Source organism: Anopheles aquasalis, chromosome 3 (genome assembly GCF_943734665.1).
Source record: "Anopheles aquasalis chromosome 3, idAnoAquaMG_Q_19, whole genome shotgun sequence".
In the NCBI taxonomy this organism is placed as follows: Eukaryota; Metazoa; Arthropoda; class Insecta; order Diptera; family Culicidae; genus Anopheles; species Anopheles aquasalis.
In genome coordinates, this window is record NC_064878.1 from 41606564 (window position 1) to 41621563 (window position 15000).

Here is a 15000-nt window from a genome sequence, read left to right on the forward strand (position 1 = left end):
GCAAAAGCTGACTACGCAATGCAGCCATCGGTGAGTACACTTAAGAAAAAACACGAAAAAAAACTAAGGGCTACACAGCGTCAAACTCGATGAAGCAATAAACATTCCCAGCAAACAAAACAAACATAAGGCCCAGCAACATGATTACTACCGCAAAATAACCCACCCTATTGCCCAAACAGAAGTGTCCCAATTATGCTAACTAATTAGCCCAGCTCTCGAGCTCTCTCTCTCTGGCTGGCAACGACAATTAAAATATCTAATCACATGCTAATGTCCAATTCATTGCCTTCATCTGCTCCCGTCACGTGTGACAACAGGGGGTGGTTTTTGGGGGCCGCTGAAATGAAATGCCGCTCGCCCTGCTCGAACATGGAAAACAGTCAACCAGAGGCTAAGAGGCGCTTACCAGCAGAACCAGAACAGCTATAACTACACCTCCTATCGACGAAATGTGTATAAATATATATATACATACGAAATGTGGTGTTCCACAAACGTCTTTAATTTATGTATGTGGGTAAACCGTGTAAACAGCGTCGAGAACCGGAGAACCGGAGAACCGGAGACGACGAGACTTGGAAAGGGAGAAATGGACCGTGGAGGAGGCGCAGGAGGAGAGTACAAACATTCGGCCGGTTAAACTCCATTTTTCCCCCGAGACTGCCCCGAGAGGAGCGAGCCTTCGAAAATCAGGTGCGAATAACACTTAACACCATTCCATCCATCCAACCGGCGAGCTCTGTAGCAGCAGCGGTGGCGGTGGCGTTGCCAGTGGCGACATCAGCGAGCGCAAGGTACATTAACCTTTCGCGGTCCCGTGGATGAATGACGTCGTCGTCGTCGTCGTCGCTACCGCACACACAGCAAGTTCCAGAGCGATGGGACGCGACAACCGCGTGTCGCCGAAGCAAGGGACAAGTCCAATGCAAACCTCCGCAGACCGAAGCTAACGCCGTGTCGTTCATAGACGCCCCGATTGATGACGAACACGAACACACATTTGAATTTCAATCCATCCCACGGATTTACCTTCAAACAACCAGTACACCAGTGCTGCCGCGATGCTGATTATGGTTTCGACTCACGTCGTCACCGTGCACCGTACGGTCGGTCGGTCGGTCGATCGAGTCGAAGAGTGTTGCAGTGTTGGACGCGGAACCACTTTGCCTGAGTGGTGGCGATTGAATTGGGAAAAAGGTTCCCTCAACGCTACCGTCGTCGGCGGGGATCGGCGATAAAGGAAAGCTCCGTTACCTCTTTATTTATTGGTCCGCGTCTTGCCCGGTGGGGGAAAGGAGAACCAACAAACCGGTACCACCCCATCGGCAATAGGTCTCTACATCCTCTCCGATGGCTGGATGGCTGGCTGGTGGCCTTCCGCGGTGTGACAAGATTAAGTAGCCCTTTTAGCGGCGGAACGTGGCAAGGTGCTTTGCATAGGGGACAGGTGGGCAGCCGAGCAAAGAAGGGCAGAAGAAGCAACCCTAAGATCCGCCATAAGCACTGTTCCAAATACTCGAGATGCCGTTTAGTCTTCGAAACGTCGTACTACGAAATCGAATTCCAATTTCTCAACCACCACACATCCCATTTTCTATTTTCATCTTTCACACCAGCTCAATATTTATGCGCCTCGCAATAAGCAGCCACCAGCCAAAACCATCTTTCGGAAGGCCATATTCCATCATCAGCTAATGATGGACGAGTGTTAAAGGTGGGCCCCCCCGGGGCCCATTTTAATTACCATTTTAGAGAGGGCCCGGCCCTTATGCAATGATCACCAATTGATCACCTTAACCACCCGTCGTGTGTTGAAGAAGTTAAGCGATTGCTGCCAAATAGACCAACGATCACCAGAGATAATCGCGCCCGCGAGAGATAGATAAACAGCTCTATCAGAGTGTGAATCGAATGACGCAATACGACCGGTCCCCGTTCGGAATTCAAATAATCCCCCGCCCGCCCCCATAAGCATTCGATTGTTGCGCACGGTCAAGTGCAATGCAATCCGAACTGAACCCCAACACAACACGGGACTTCAATCACTGGAAGGTGATCCAATCGAACAAAGCAAACATAAACAGAGTCCCGGAGCAGGAGCTGGTAGCATTAAACTTGACCGTCGGTGGAGCGTTTTTGTGGTACACAGCAGCTTATGCCTTTCGCTACGCCATTTTGTAGCTCAACTTTCAAAGCCGAGTGGGCAGCGCTTAAGTAGCGTTCAATTGGTTGCTCCAAAAACATGTAAACAAATCCCCAAGGTGCGTGTTTGGGCGAGAGAGCAAGCCACTAGCCACATGATCGTTTAAAAGTACAAGCACACATCGATCGATTATGCCTCCCCCCGCGACGGCGGCGACGCCATGCCAACACCAAAGCTAATCGGCCAGAACTAAGGAGCAATTAATGGTCTAATCGAAAGCAAAACAAATGCGTCCGGCCCGTCAGGGGTGACACAGCACCGTGGAAAGGAGAAAATCGGTTTTAACCGATTGGCGGTGAACCTGAACGAACCGGCGGGCGCCACACTAGACGACCCGGGTCGCAGCAGGCCGCCTCGCCCGCACGGACGCAACACTTTCATCGTGGGCTACTATATGAGCGAGCTGCGAATGCATTGTGGGACACAGGGGGACTGACTCTGCGTGCGTCTTGACCACCACTCTGACCACCTTTTTCGTGTCCCATTCATGAAGGTGTTAAGACCTTCACTACACAACAATGCACTATGAAAGTACCGTCCCCTTTTGTCTGTAAGGAGGTGTAGATCTCAATCGCTTTGCGAGATGCGCTTGGACATCATTCACTTCATTTTGTCGTCGCGTCACAATCAACAATACACCGCGGCACACTCTTCGCCGCCATTGGCCTTTCTCAACCCAGCCATGCCCAGAAAAGGGTGCGAATGTGTTAAATGTGAAACAAAGTCCAAAGCACCCCGCGGGTCACCCCCTACTGTGTTTAGTGGCTGAAGAAAGCTGCCCAAGACAAACGCCTCCTCCACGATGGACTCCATCTCCAGTGGGAACCATTGGGCTACCGTATTTGATGGAGGAAATAGAGAAACAGCATCTCTCTTCACCTATTTGGAGGGTGACACACCAGGCGAATGGCGAAAATATGAAACCAAGAGCCACGTAAAGTGACACCATGGAGCACCCTCTTTTGCTAACTAGCCACTAGCCTTCCCCGCCGTGGGATTAATCCATAAGAAACATCTCCGGCGTGAAGTGGTGATGTTCCATGGTGCGATTTCGAATTAATATTTGCCCAAGTTTCATCATCATCAGCAGCAGCAGCAGCAGCACCGGCAGACAGAGATTTCAATAGAATGCCAGAGAGGTTTGCAGATTGCAATCGGTGCCGGCGATTACGTCCCCACTTCCCAAAGCCACCGCGCGCGCCAAAAAGTCGATTCGCGAGAGTGTCGAGAGAGCGCAGCGCATTAATCTTCCATCGCAATTAGGTCCTTCGCGCTTTTTTTCTTTTCTTTCTTAAGCCTTTCCTTTTGCCACGCTGCGTTCAATGTGCGATTAGCACATCATCCGGCACCGCATCATATCGGGCGAGTGATAATCTCTATCGCTCTACCTTCCCGTTAAGCAACACTGGAAGCCATCGCTTTTGGTGCAAACGATACGCTTCTGATTCTTCTGGGACTCGTCGCTCGGCTGTCAATAATTATGAGCCCGATATCATTCGATCGATCGCAAAGCAAAAGTGGACAAAGATGTGGAGTGGAGGAAGATGCATCCGTGGATGATTGCCGGGATGTAAAACGCTGGAATGATTCCGGCCCAAAAAAGCAGCCGGAAGGAACCAGCCCACGTGGAAATTAAAAATTAATTACCGTCTTTTATCTTGTATCAGTGCAACTCATGCAGAGAAGGGGTACATTTTTGTAACTGTTCTTGGGTACTAATGAACATGAAAAAAATATATAAAAAATGTTTATATTCGGTTGATTTTGATTCTTAAAATTTAAACCTTAAATATCATATTTATTCATCATTTGAACTGTGTTGAAAGCTGATATTTCAGCAGGAGTTGATGCAAGGATATTTGGACTGAAAATTGGACACTAACATTCACTGTCACAAGAGTCATCAAGTAATTTGGTTAATGGCTTATTCATGTTTGGTTAATGAGTTATTCAAACAATTTAAGAAAGCAGAAATTTTAAACAATGTACAAGGGACAGAGGTAAATTATAAAAAAAAAAGATGTTAAAGCAAAGCTTTGCTATGCAATGCACTATTGAATGTCGATACCACTGATTCCCAGGAGCAGTTTTATGACTACTATGATCAATAAAGGAGCGACTTGATTGGTTTTTAAAGAAAACATTCACCAAAAACATTGAAAGACAAATGAAACGAGAAAATTCGTGTAAAATGTCTCTTCCTTTAACAAACATTTGGCGGCAACTGTTTGCCGTTGAATGTTTACAGACACTTCAATTTATAAAATAGAAAAAAAAAATCTAACGCCAAATTTTATTTTCGATCGATTTGCAAAAACCTTATTTAAAAGCATAAAAAAATGTATAGCAATCTTGATTGAATGTTTAAACCCATAAACATTTTCTAGAACAAGGTGATTGTGGTCTGATAGAAGTGGGACAGAGTGTATAGCGGAGCGATTTATTTAATGTACACAAAATACGACACATCAGTATTCTGTAATTGGACAAATGAGTTCCCATGATATTAATGACCATTACTCAAACATCTCGGTTGTATTTCGCATAAACCAGATGACGGCTATTCACCGCATTGTCATCGAAATGCAGATTGAAACGCCATTTTGATTGATTACCGCCGATCGGCCTGAGGGTTGCGATCGTTTGAGCGTTCTGCACATGCAATCCCTTTTGCCGGCCGGCTACTGGACTGGCGGTGGACCGCATGTTCCCACCATCCCACATCACCATCATCTCTTTCCCGAAAACGTTCACGTTCACTTTCACTTATCGAGAAACACTGAAAAAAAACTTTCGTTTCTTACAACCGTCAAACTCACCCAAAAACGGACAGGGTGGTGTGGCTGCCGGTGAGGCTGGACGGACGGGTGGCTTCGAAAATGGTTAGCCCAAAAAATCGGCTGAAATGAAAAGTGGCCACGGGTTACGGTGTCTCCGCTCTCCGCTCGCCTTCTTAATCGTTGTTTTTTTCGCCCGGCTTGCTTTCTGCCGCTGGTTTTTTCACTCTCGAACAAACAGAAGCCTACTGCAATCGAAAGAGCAATAGACAAACGGCCACTAGGAGTAATGGCACCCACCGGGCTGCAGCTCGCTTGCTTTCCCCATTTTTGTGCGCCCAGAGAGACCCAGGAGATGGAGTTGGGTATTGGAAGTTGCACTGTGCGTACGTATGATGGTGGTGCGAGCGAGTGTGTGTTTTAATTTTTTTATTTTCTATGTTTCATCAATTTCCCTCGTTTAAATTCGGTCGATGTGCGGCGCGCGATCTTCTCTTCGATCTTCGTCGCGGTCACGGTTGAATGAACGGTTAGCGTGGCGGTAGCCAGCCACCCAACCACCCACCGAGGCCAGAGGCAAGAAATCTCTACGCAGCCGTAGAGCGAAAGAAAGAGAGAGAGAGAGAGAACAATTAATAATAATTGCACTCGAGTAATTTACTAACCGTACGCTCTTTACAATCGCACATCGAGTGCGCGCCGGTTAGGCAAATAGTTGATTGGTCTGAATAATGTATGACGTGTGTGCGCGCTTGCAGCCAATTTCATGCTAATCTGCGCTGGACTGTGCCCAGAAATCGATACCAAACAGTACCGACACCGCGGAAGGCTAAAAGAGATAAGCTGTTAAGGGCTACAACATTTCACACGAAAAAAAAGCTCACGAAGATCGTCATTTTAGATGGCATACACAGAAACAGAGATCAGATCAGACACACTCAGACACTGGTGAGCCATCTTTGAGGCCCATTTCATCATGTCACCAACGCGTAAGCACAGCGAATGGTCACATGACGATGGACAGCTCCCAGCTCCGTTTGCACGCCACTTCTCGCATCTTAATCAAACATTGCAACGCGAAAAATGCGAGGCCACACCGTCGGCAAATGTCACCGCAGCAGCGCGCCGAGACTCGTGTGTTGGTTGGTTGTCCGATTCCATTCCGCCTACTAGACCCCCGAGGGGGGCGATTTGTGTCAACACGTTGTTCTCACTGTGTGCGCGCGTGTTTGTGTTTCTTCGCAACGTTGCAGCGACCATCGCCGTGGAATCCTTGATTGGGATTGCTGCGATTGATGTCATCGGTTGGTCGCGATGCGAATCAGATGCGATCGAGCCGATTGACAGCTTAGGAACACGCGCGGATCAAATGTCGACCGGCTGGTCAGATATGAAGAAAAAAGAAACTTATTTTTCCCATTTTCCCTCTCTAGCGAAGTTGTTCCAAATCGGCGATAGGAGCTGAGACTACTTTCTCGCGACGACCAGCACGTGATTCTTGTTTAGTTGTCAGGCATCCTAAACCAATGTTTCCGAGAGATCCTAGGTCTAGCCGAGAGGGTTACTACACTCTAACATCAAAAGCTATCAACACAAACAACACCACATCCCATCGTAATCAAAACTAATGATCATCGTAGCAGCAGCAGCAGCATCAACGATATAGCATCTTTGATAACAGAGACGAAGAGAGAGAAAGAGAGGAAGAGTATGGCCCATTAGCTTGCAACCGCCCGACCAACCGGTTCTGCTCCCATTCGATCCGCATCTGTGATCCGGTTTTCCGATGCAATTTTCCTTCGCTGTGTTTCCGATCCGAGCCCCCGGACGGCGGCGGACGCAGGAGGCCGATAAACATGTAATCATAACTATTGCATGCTCACGAGACGACGCTCGCAGACGCTCGCCGGCCAGCGCCAAAAAGGAAATGCTGAGCCTGAGATACCTCATCGTTATCGTTTCCTGCGTGCGTGGAAAGCTGCACCACCACCACCGCTCGGTTTGTTGTGTCAAACACATTGGCACAACACCGTGGAGAGGTGGGGAGGGGAAGGGGGATGGATCGCAGATTGAACGCAATGCCGCGAGCCATTTGCCAATTCCGTAACATTCATCTTATCTTGGGTACACATTGAAGATGGATGAATGGGGTTGAATTATACCGTTTTATAGTGAGGATAGTGATACGGTGCGTGGAAACATAACATGGAATCTTTTATCGAGCGATTTTGTCAATAGACGCAAAATTTCTTTGCTCCATTTCTCTCGTGTTCCATTTGTAGTCCTACATAATTTGCTGATGATTTCTTATCAAATGTGACACGGTTTTGATTGGATTGATAATAGCATCAGCGTCTGTTTCGGAACACTAGCCCGTATTATTTTTAGACTTTTATTCATTTGAGGTAAAAAAACAGTGAAAAAATCTAACTTTCCCAATAAGAGTTGTGGAATAAAATCCTCGAATCCTGTAATTCCGTCGAGGCAAAAGAATACAATTTTATAACACAAAGAATTTACCATAATGTCTTTTCAATCAAAAACAAATTGTATTTTATCGTATTTGTGAATACATCTACTTAAACTACCCCGAAAGGCGCACTTTGCAACCGAAGTATATTCCAATAGCATACTGGGTTGTCCTTGTGCCTTCGGAGAGACATTTAAACTGTATCTGCAATTTCGGCTGAACAAATAAATTTGCATTTGCACGTTTTGAACGAAATGGACCAGCACGGCTGACGTGATAGAAGATGAGTTGCTTCTTCAAAGCACGTCTTTCGAATGTTTTTAAACTTGTTAGTCTCTTGATAGGTTGGGCCACTAGTTTGAGTCTAACGGCAAGTACTGCCCTAGTTAAAAACTTTGTAGCGGAACTGTTTCGTTTATCCAAAGAGGAACTTTCGCGATTCCTTCTCAACGATCAACAGGCATCGTCACGGTTTATTTAGGCACAGGAAAATGACACAGTTTACGACTAACACGCGATCAAAAGTTCAAAAAGTGTATCACCACATATTGGACTCAACGTCTATGGTTTAAAATCAAAGCCTACTCTAAATGGCGCAACAAAATGTCGTATCCCCATCAACGACAGAGAATCATCGAACCATCTTCTTTATAAATAAAAGTGAAGCACTTGCACCGAATTCCAAATTTGAAATTCCCTTTTGTTACGCACTATAATTAGTATCGCCCCATAAAACTGCAAACTACCGCAATGATTGACTTGAAAACTACTTCCGAAAAGGTGTGAAATGCAACTCACCCCCTCCCGGGGGCCACAAGTTTGCTTTCATCACACTTCTCCTCCTTCTCGATCCTGTAATCGAAGCGAAATGTCGCTACTGGTACTGGATTTCCTTCCTATTGACACTATCGCGCGCGCCACCCCTTGAAAAGCTTGAGAGAAATCCAATCCACCACCAAACACATCGGCGGTTCACGCTGTCCAAAGAGAAACCATCGAACTAATTAAATGATTGTGTTCCGAGGGGGCCGTGGCGAGACGCGTGTGTATCGAACGGAAAACGGAAATTGACGGACCCCTCTGAGGGGGCCTCCACCAACCAATCAACCGAGCGCCGCACGTTGCGCCTGGCGATGATGACCCATACGCACAACGCGGCGAAAAGTGCTTTCGATCTGTCTATAGCGCCACGCGAACTGTCCACCCCCCCGTCCCGGGCGGACACTTGTTGCGTGGTGCTGGTGCTGCGCGTGTTGCCCAATCTCGTGTTCGCCTGGCGTACGATACGTGTCTCTGTTGACCAGTAATCCGCCTCCCCCACGGGCAAAAGAAAGACAAATCCCAACCAATCGCCGCTGCTATCAACCGTACGCCACCACCCATCAATCGATCAACTCTGGGGAGGGCGAACATCGAAATCGAAAGCAACCAAGTAGCCAAGGCGGAGCAGGTGGCATGGAAACGCACCGAGCCAAGACCATCCGAAGCCGAGGGAGCACGTGGTGGAAAGTGTAGCGAATCCTTCTTTTTCCACGTGTTGGCCAGCCCCTTGGCAACCCCCGGGGCCGGGGGGGGGGGGGGGGGGGGGGCTCTCATTTTCTTTTATACATTTACCGCCCCATTAATACGCTCTCGATAGTGGCACACGATAGGATGTCTGTGCGTTCGGAGAGCGAGAGAGGTAACAGAGGTCGCGTGCTCGAGGTTACGACATCTGCCAGGTCACCAACCGCCCAACGAACCCAATCCTAATCGAAACACTCCACCGATCCACACCAATTTTCGTTCTTCTCGCGTTCGCGGAATTGCTGGCTACCGTTGGAGCCTTAAAGGACTTATCTGGCCGGAAACAACCCACAAACGGCCACAATATCGACAAAACGCACGCAAACGGACCTGTCCGTGGGTTAACTTTGTGGCAAAAATGTTGCAGAAACACGCTCACAACAAGTAAAGTTCGTTCTAGGTGTGCTTTCTACCACGCTACGGTGTAATAGAGGGCAAACGGATGTAGCAGAAGTGAGTGAGTGGTTGTGCTTTTCCGTGGGGAATAATCACTTGAAATAATACACAATCAAAGGATTTATCAAAGAAACACGAAAGTGGGTTCAATGTTTCACGATGTTCTCATCGTTGCGATTCATGTGCAAAAAAAAACCGAACGAATTTAAATGGCTTGGCTCGCTTCTCACGCAAAAAAAAACACCACGGACACACAAAAAAGAGATTGTAACCGGTATCGAGTTACAGCCAAGAGCCAACAACCGAATGTACACAAAACAACACGAACGCAGCCTAATGAGGATTAATTGGGAGAGTCTTTTCCATAAAACATAACCGTCTGTTAAGAGTTATGCGGGCGCGATAGATAGCATAATCTTGCGCCGCATTATTCTTCCCGATTAAATTCACATTGCTACGATCAACATGAAGCTGATATAATGCTAAGCGCCACCAAAAAGGCCGAAAAGGCCTGGTAAAAGCTGTTAAAAATGCACATTCCTACACCTTCCACTCGACGGCGATGTCCGCTATTGGCGGAAAGGGAGGTCAGGGTAATGGTAACCATTTTTTTTTTCTTTAAATTAAGTTATGCTGCTGCACCGAAAGGGTGAGAAAACCCTCCTCCACCCCCTTAAACTCGACCTCTTCCGGTTCGATGATTCCAAAAAAAAAAGGTTCAACTGTCTCATCAAATTATGGTCAACTCAATTTCCGGATCGGCCAGGTTCCCATCGCTGCACGCACCCCCCTTCCTCTCTTCAGGGTAACAACCGGTGTGTGTCTGTCTGAGGGTGTGGCATCTCTGGCAAGCTGCGCCTAATATATCGCCATCTACGAAGTTGTTTCACTCCACACTCCTTGGCGAAGGAGACACCACGTCGATCGGTGCGCTCGCATACCTTAACGTACTACGTCATCCACGCCGCCGCCTACTTCTCGCCTCGTGGCGCACACACCCCGACTCGGTTCACACTGTGTGCGTCGCGCAGCTTGCAGCCGCGAATCGAAAGCAACGCATCGGATCGCGAAGCATCGAAGGAGACAAGCCTCACCTCGGCGTCGTCGTCGTCGTCGCCGTCGTCCATCCGGTGGTCGTCTCGTCGCGCTTGAATGAAGTCAATCTCTCTCTCTCTCCCCCGCGTGCGCTCAATGATGGCCTGGCCTAGGCTGGCCGCTGGCCCGGTTCAATTCGGTTCGGTGCTCCTTATCGCGAGCACGTTCGCGAGTTTGATCGCGAGGCCGCCTTTTTTTTTGTGCATGACTGATTCTCTCGGCCGCTGATTTCTGATTGGCGATGCCGCTCCTACCACAATATACATCGCACGGTTTGGCACACATTTTTGCACTAAACAACGATTCCCCATCATGCTGCTGCTGCTGCAGATGTTGTTGTTGTTGTGTTGCTCTATTATTTCTGCTGCTGTTGGGACGCACGTGCTCTCCTGTGGCCGAGAGTTTATAGACGGGCGTGAGGGAACCGACAGCTTTTAGGGGACTCTGCGCTCTCGATTAGAAAGAAATATACGATAGCGTAACCACTTTCCATAATTTCCATCAAATTTATTGACAGAACCGACAGCGAAATGCTCGAACATGACATCGATCGACGGCCAATTTGTAACTCGAACTCATTCACGTGACCGAACAACGGTGCGGAAACAAATCGCTTATGCAACTCCAAACTCCTAAGCATACATGCAATTTCCGGCAGCGTATGTCTCCGGCGCGTTGACAAGCAGACAAGACACTGCTGTCATCAGCATTCAAAAGTAAATTAGAAGGAACCGTTCACTTTCACATAAAAGCCCGAACCCGATTGGTTGCTAATTTGTTGCCAAATTTGCTCCACCCTTCGGCACCGCTTTTACCGCCGGGGTTGGGGGGAAGGGTGGTGTTGCTTTTCCCTGTGGCCATTTTCCTCTTTCTGTCCACACAGAGAGAGAGAGACACACATGAAAGCTCCAAGCAGTTGAGTGTTAATTTGTAACAAACGCAACGAAAAGGAAGCAAAATCGAAGGAGGCTAAATTACAAACTCAAAGTCGTTGCGCAGCCCCACGGAGCGCAGTAAGCTGTGCCAGTGTATGTGGCGCTGCATTCATGAAATCGTGTGTGATGCACTTTGGCCAAAAAGGTGCTACTGGTGCTGGTGCTGGTGCTGCGGTTGGTTTTTTTTCCGATTCGATTGGAAAAATATACCATGACCACCGAGACCACACTTGGTGGTCATTTCCTGATTGCGGGCAGCGTTTGTCAGGTGGGGACGAAGAAAGTGGAAGTCAAAAATCACCAAAAAGGAAAGTCACGGCGCCCCAATCGAACGCCGGAACGCCGAAGGTGGACGTGCCAGAGCGCGCGCTCAAGAAACGGTAGCAGAAGTGGTGGTAGTAGTGGATTTTGTTTCCAATTTTTCCCTCACGATGCCTTTTCCTCAACAGTTTTCCACCACCGTCGCAACCATTTGTGGAGTGTTCGTGGAAAAAACGGACTGAAGTGCCATAACGTCTGCTCTTGATGCTGCTCCGGCTACTGCTCGTTACTCCTTTTATGTTCCATTCCCGTATTTTTCTTTTCCAGCCAACAGCCGCCAGGTGCACCATGTAGAAGGAAAACACACAAGGATGTCGGCGCTCGATATCTTGCCGCAGGAACAAGGAGCCATTGGGCGCTTCGGTGAAGTTATCGCCATCGTCTTCGTCTCGATGCGCCAGAGCAGTGCGGGTGGAAAGTCTTCGCGTACCTGGTATATGGTACCTTCCTTCGCCACAATAAAGCTCCATACATAAGTGTTGCTGCAGCACCACTGGACTCGACGAGAACTGGACAAAGAACCTGCTCCTGCTCCTTGGTCAACACTTTTTCCAGATCGGATGTTCTCGAAGCGAAGCTCGAATTGCGGGTGTTTTGCTGGAGCATGTTATAGCGCTACTCCACATGATGTTTATGGTGCCTCCCGGTTCCCGGCGGGACCCGGAGTGACCTTTCGAAGGGGGTGACCTGGCCGTCTCCTCATGCGCTCGGTAAATGAAACTTACATTCGTGAAAACATTGACAACAAACATCGCCGGTTTGGTTGTGGCCGGCCATCAAACGGACGGAAAAGTGACCTTTGGGGCCACCCAAAAGATGGCACCCACCCTTCAAGCCACGTTAAACAGGTAGAGGACCGCCGGCTTCGTCAAGCGGTTGTCCTTCAGTCTTAACGGACAACCGGGCATGACATTACATCATCATCAACAGTAGCATTGCCGTCGTCGTCGGACAAGAGCGACAGGTCAGCAGCTCGACAGAAAGAGAGACACACCCAGGGATCCTCCCCCGCCACTCACAACAGTATGATACCGAGTTTTGTTTATTCCCGCAACGTGACGACATGACCCCGGGCTTTCGTGGGGCCTCCGTCGTTGCGTATTTGTTGCTTCCTGAAGGGCAAACCATCACCGTACGCCATCATCATACGCCATCATGTACAATTTCGTTGATTGCACCCGGACCCCGTCAAAAAGCGTCTCTTGCGCCAAACAGCAAAGTGCTTCAGCGTCGCGCACACACTTGAAGGTGCCATTCTTTGGCTGCCTTTCTAGTGGAGGGGCTGGTTGGGGTGTTGGTACCTTACCTTTCTTAATGTTTAAAAATATACGATCCCAAAACACCAACTGTCCGACCGAACGACCAACCACCCCTCCCGTTAGCAGCAGGTATATGGCATGTGTTCTTACCTCGACGCGGCTTCAGCACTCGGCACTCGATTGCGGCATCAAGGCATGGTGTGTGCGATAGCACCATCATGACCGGTGGGGACATGGCTTTACGAGCCATACGCAAAACGGATTTAAAATCACAGAAACGAAGCCAACCCAACGACAAAAGTGGGGCCCAATTTCCTTCCGATGGACGCAATTCCCCGGCAAGAGAATGAAAACTGACACCCAGACCACCGGTCGTCACCAACAGGACCGGACCAGTGTGTAGAAAAAAAAACAGGTTGGTTGCTCGCTCCGTACCGAACGAAACTCCATCCACCTGTGCATGGACTTGGCCATTCTTTCCTGGGAATATTAGATAACCAGAACGCGAAAGCCCTGTCCGTTTCTTTTATTTTTATGAAACCAAAGCCTCACCTGCACGGTTCGGTTTCCGGTTGAGTAACATTCCATAAGTGGATGATGGGAGAGGGGGGGGGGGGGGGGGGAGTGTGCAGTGGCAGCAGTGAATTGACACACCATCCATTTGACATTTCACGAAACTACTTTTAATTTAATTTCTTCGAACTGAACATCAAAGACTTGTGGTTTGTTGTTTTGTTGATTGTTGGTAAATGTAAAGTCAATGTTTGCAGTTCAAACTGAACTATTAACAAAAAACTGATAACGTTTTACGCAGATGTTGTAGCACGGATATTGTAATCTATTGTTAATTGAGCATAAATAGATTTTTTTTAGAGCTGAAGAGTTCTCATTTTGCCCTTCATCTTCTAGAACTAGCATCTTTATTACTAGCTAGTCTACTGTCCATTTCCAACGACATTACATGTTTCATTTTAAGGGGAAGGAACACAGTTCTATGTATCAAAGAATGCGTTGCTCATCTCCTATTACTTCCCGTTTACTTTGCCATTGGCACAACAATAAACTAAATGTTCTCCTGTTAACCAAGAAAATAGAAAATGTTTTTTTAGAATATCTGCAATTGCTAACAGATCCTTTCATTCGTCCCTTGTGTAGAAGATTAGCATTCATAGAAATACACTTTGTTGTTATATAGAACTTATCAATCTTTCTCTGTCACTTAAGGAGTAAACGGTTTACTGTTTAAAGCTTGCAACAATTTAAATAAGGATGTGCCTTCTACAAAAGAACGTGAATGTGAAAACGAATGTGAAATGGTTCTGGTGACACAAATTGGATTGGAGGTTAAACGTATTTAACGGACAGTAGACATACGTTTTTATTTTTAGTTTTTTAATCGCAGCAAAACCAACAAAGATACACCGGATAGAAAAACGGCACGTCATACATGGCTCTCAATGCACTACAAAACAATAAAAAGAAATGGTTTTCTCAAAGCTCACGTTTTCAAAACCGGTCGCCATCATTAATGGAAAGGTACTGTATCCTTTTGAAATTTTGAACACATCTTCTATGCTTCATTAACTACCTAAAGTTGTACAATTTTTAGCAAGTGTATGCTAAAGAAAAGCGATATTGCCGACTCGATTGACGTAATGAGTCTTGTAAAAAAAGGAAAAACAATTTACATAAATCAAGTCAAATCAAATAACTGGCACAGACTAGGTTGTTCGGAAATGTAATATTCGAAACCACATTTGAAGCAGACCATTGGTCAGTACAAAGTTCGATCTGAATTAGATGTTTCGCAGGCCCTTCCCCAGCTACAGTGAGTGCATACAATGGACCGCTCTGACTGCAGTACGTCAGAAACATAAAACAAAAGACAGCTTACCAGCTAAACCAACATTTACTCCGCAGTCATTCCGGTGGATGCAAATAAACGTTTTTCCAACTCCCATGTACCGATGTTGCC

The 15000-nt window shown here is 47.4% G+C and overlaps 1 protein-coding gene across 2 annotated transcripts in view; it reads right to left on the minus strand.

Moving 5' to 3' along the window:
* The window catches only part of LOC126578618 (uncharacterized), a 27766-nt gene that overhangs the window by 6485 nt on the left and 6281 nt on the right, over nt 1-15000 (minus strand). The gene's annotated exons all lie outside the window — the stretch shown is intronic.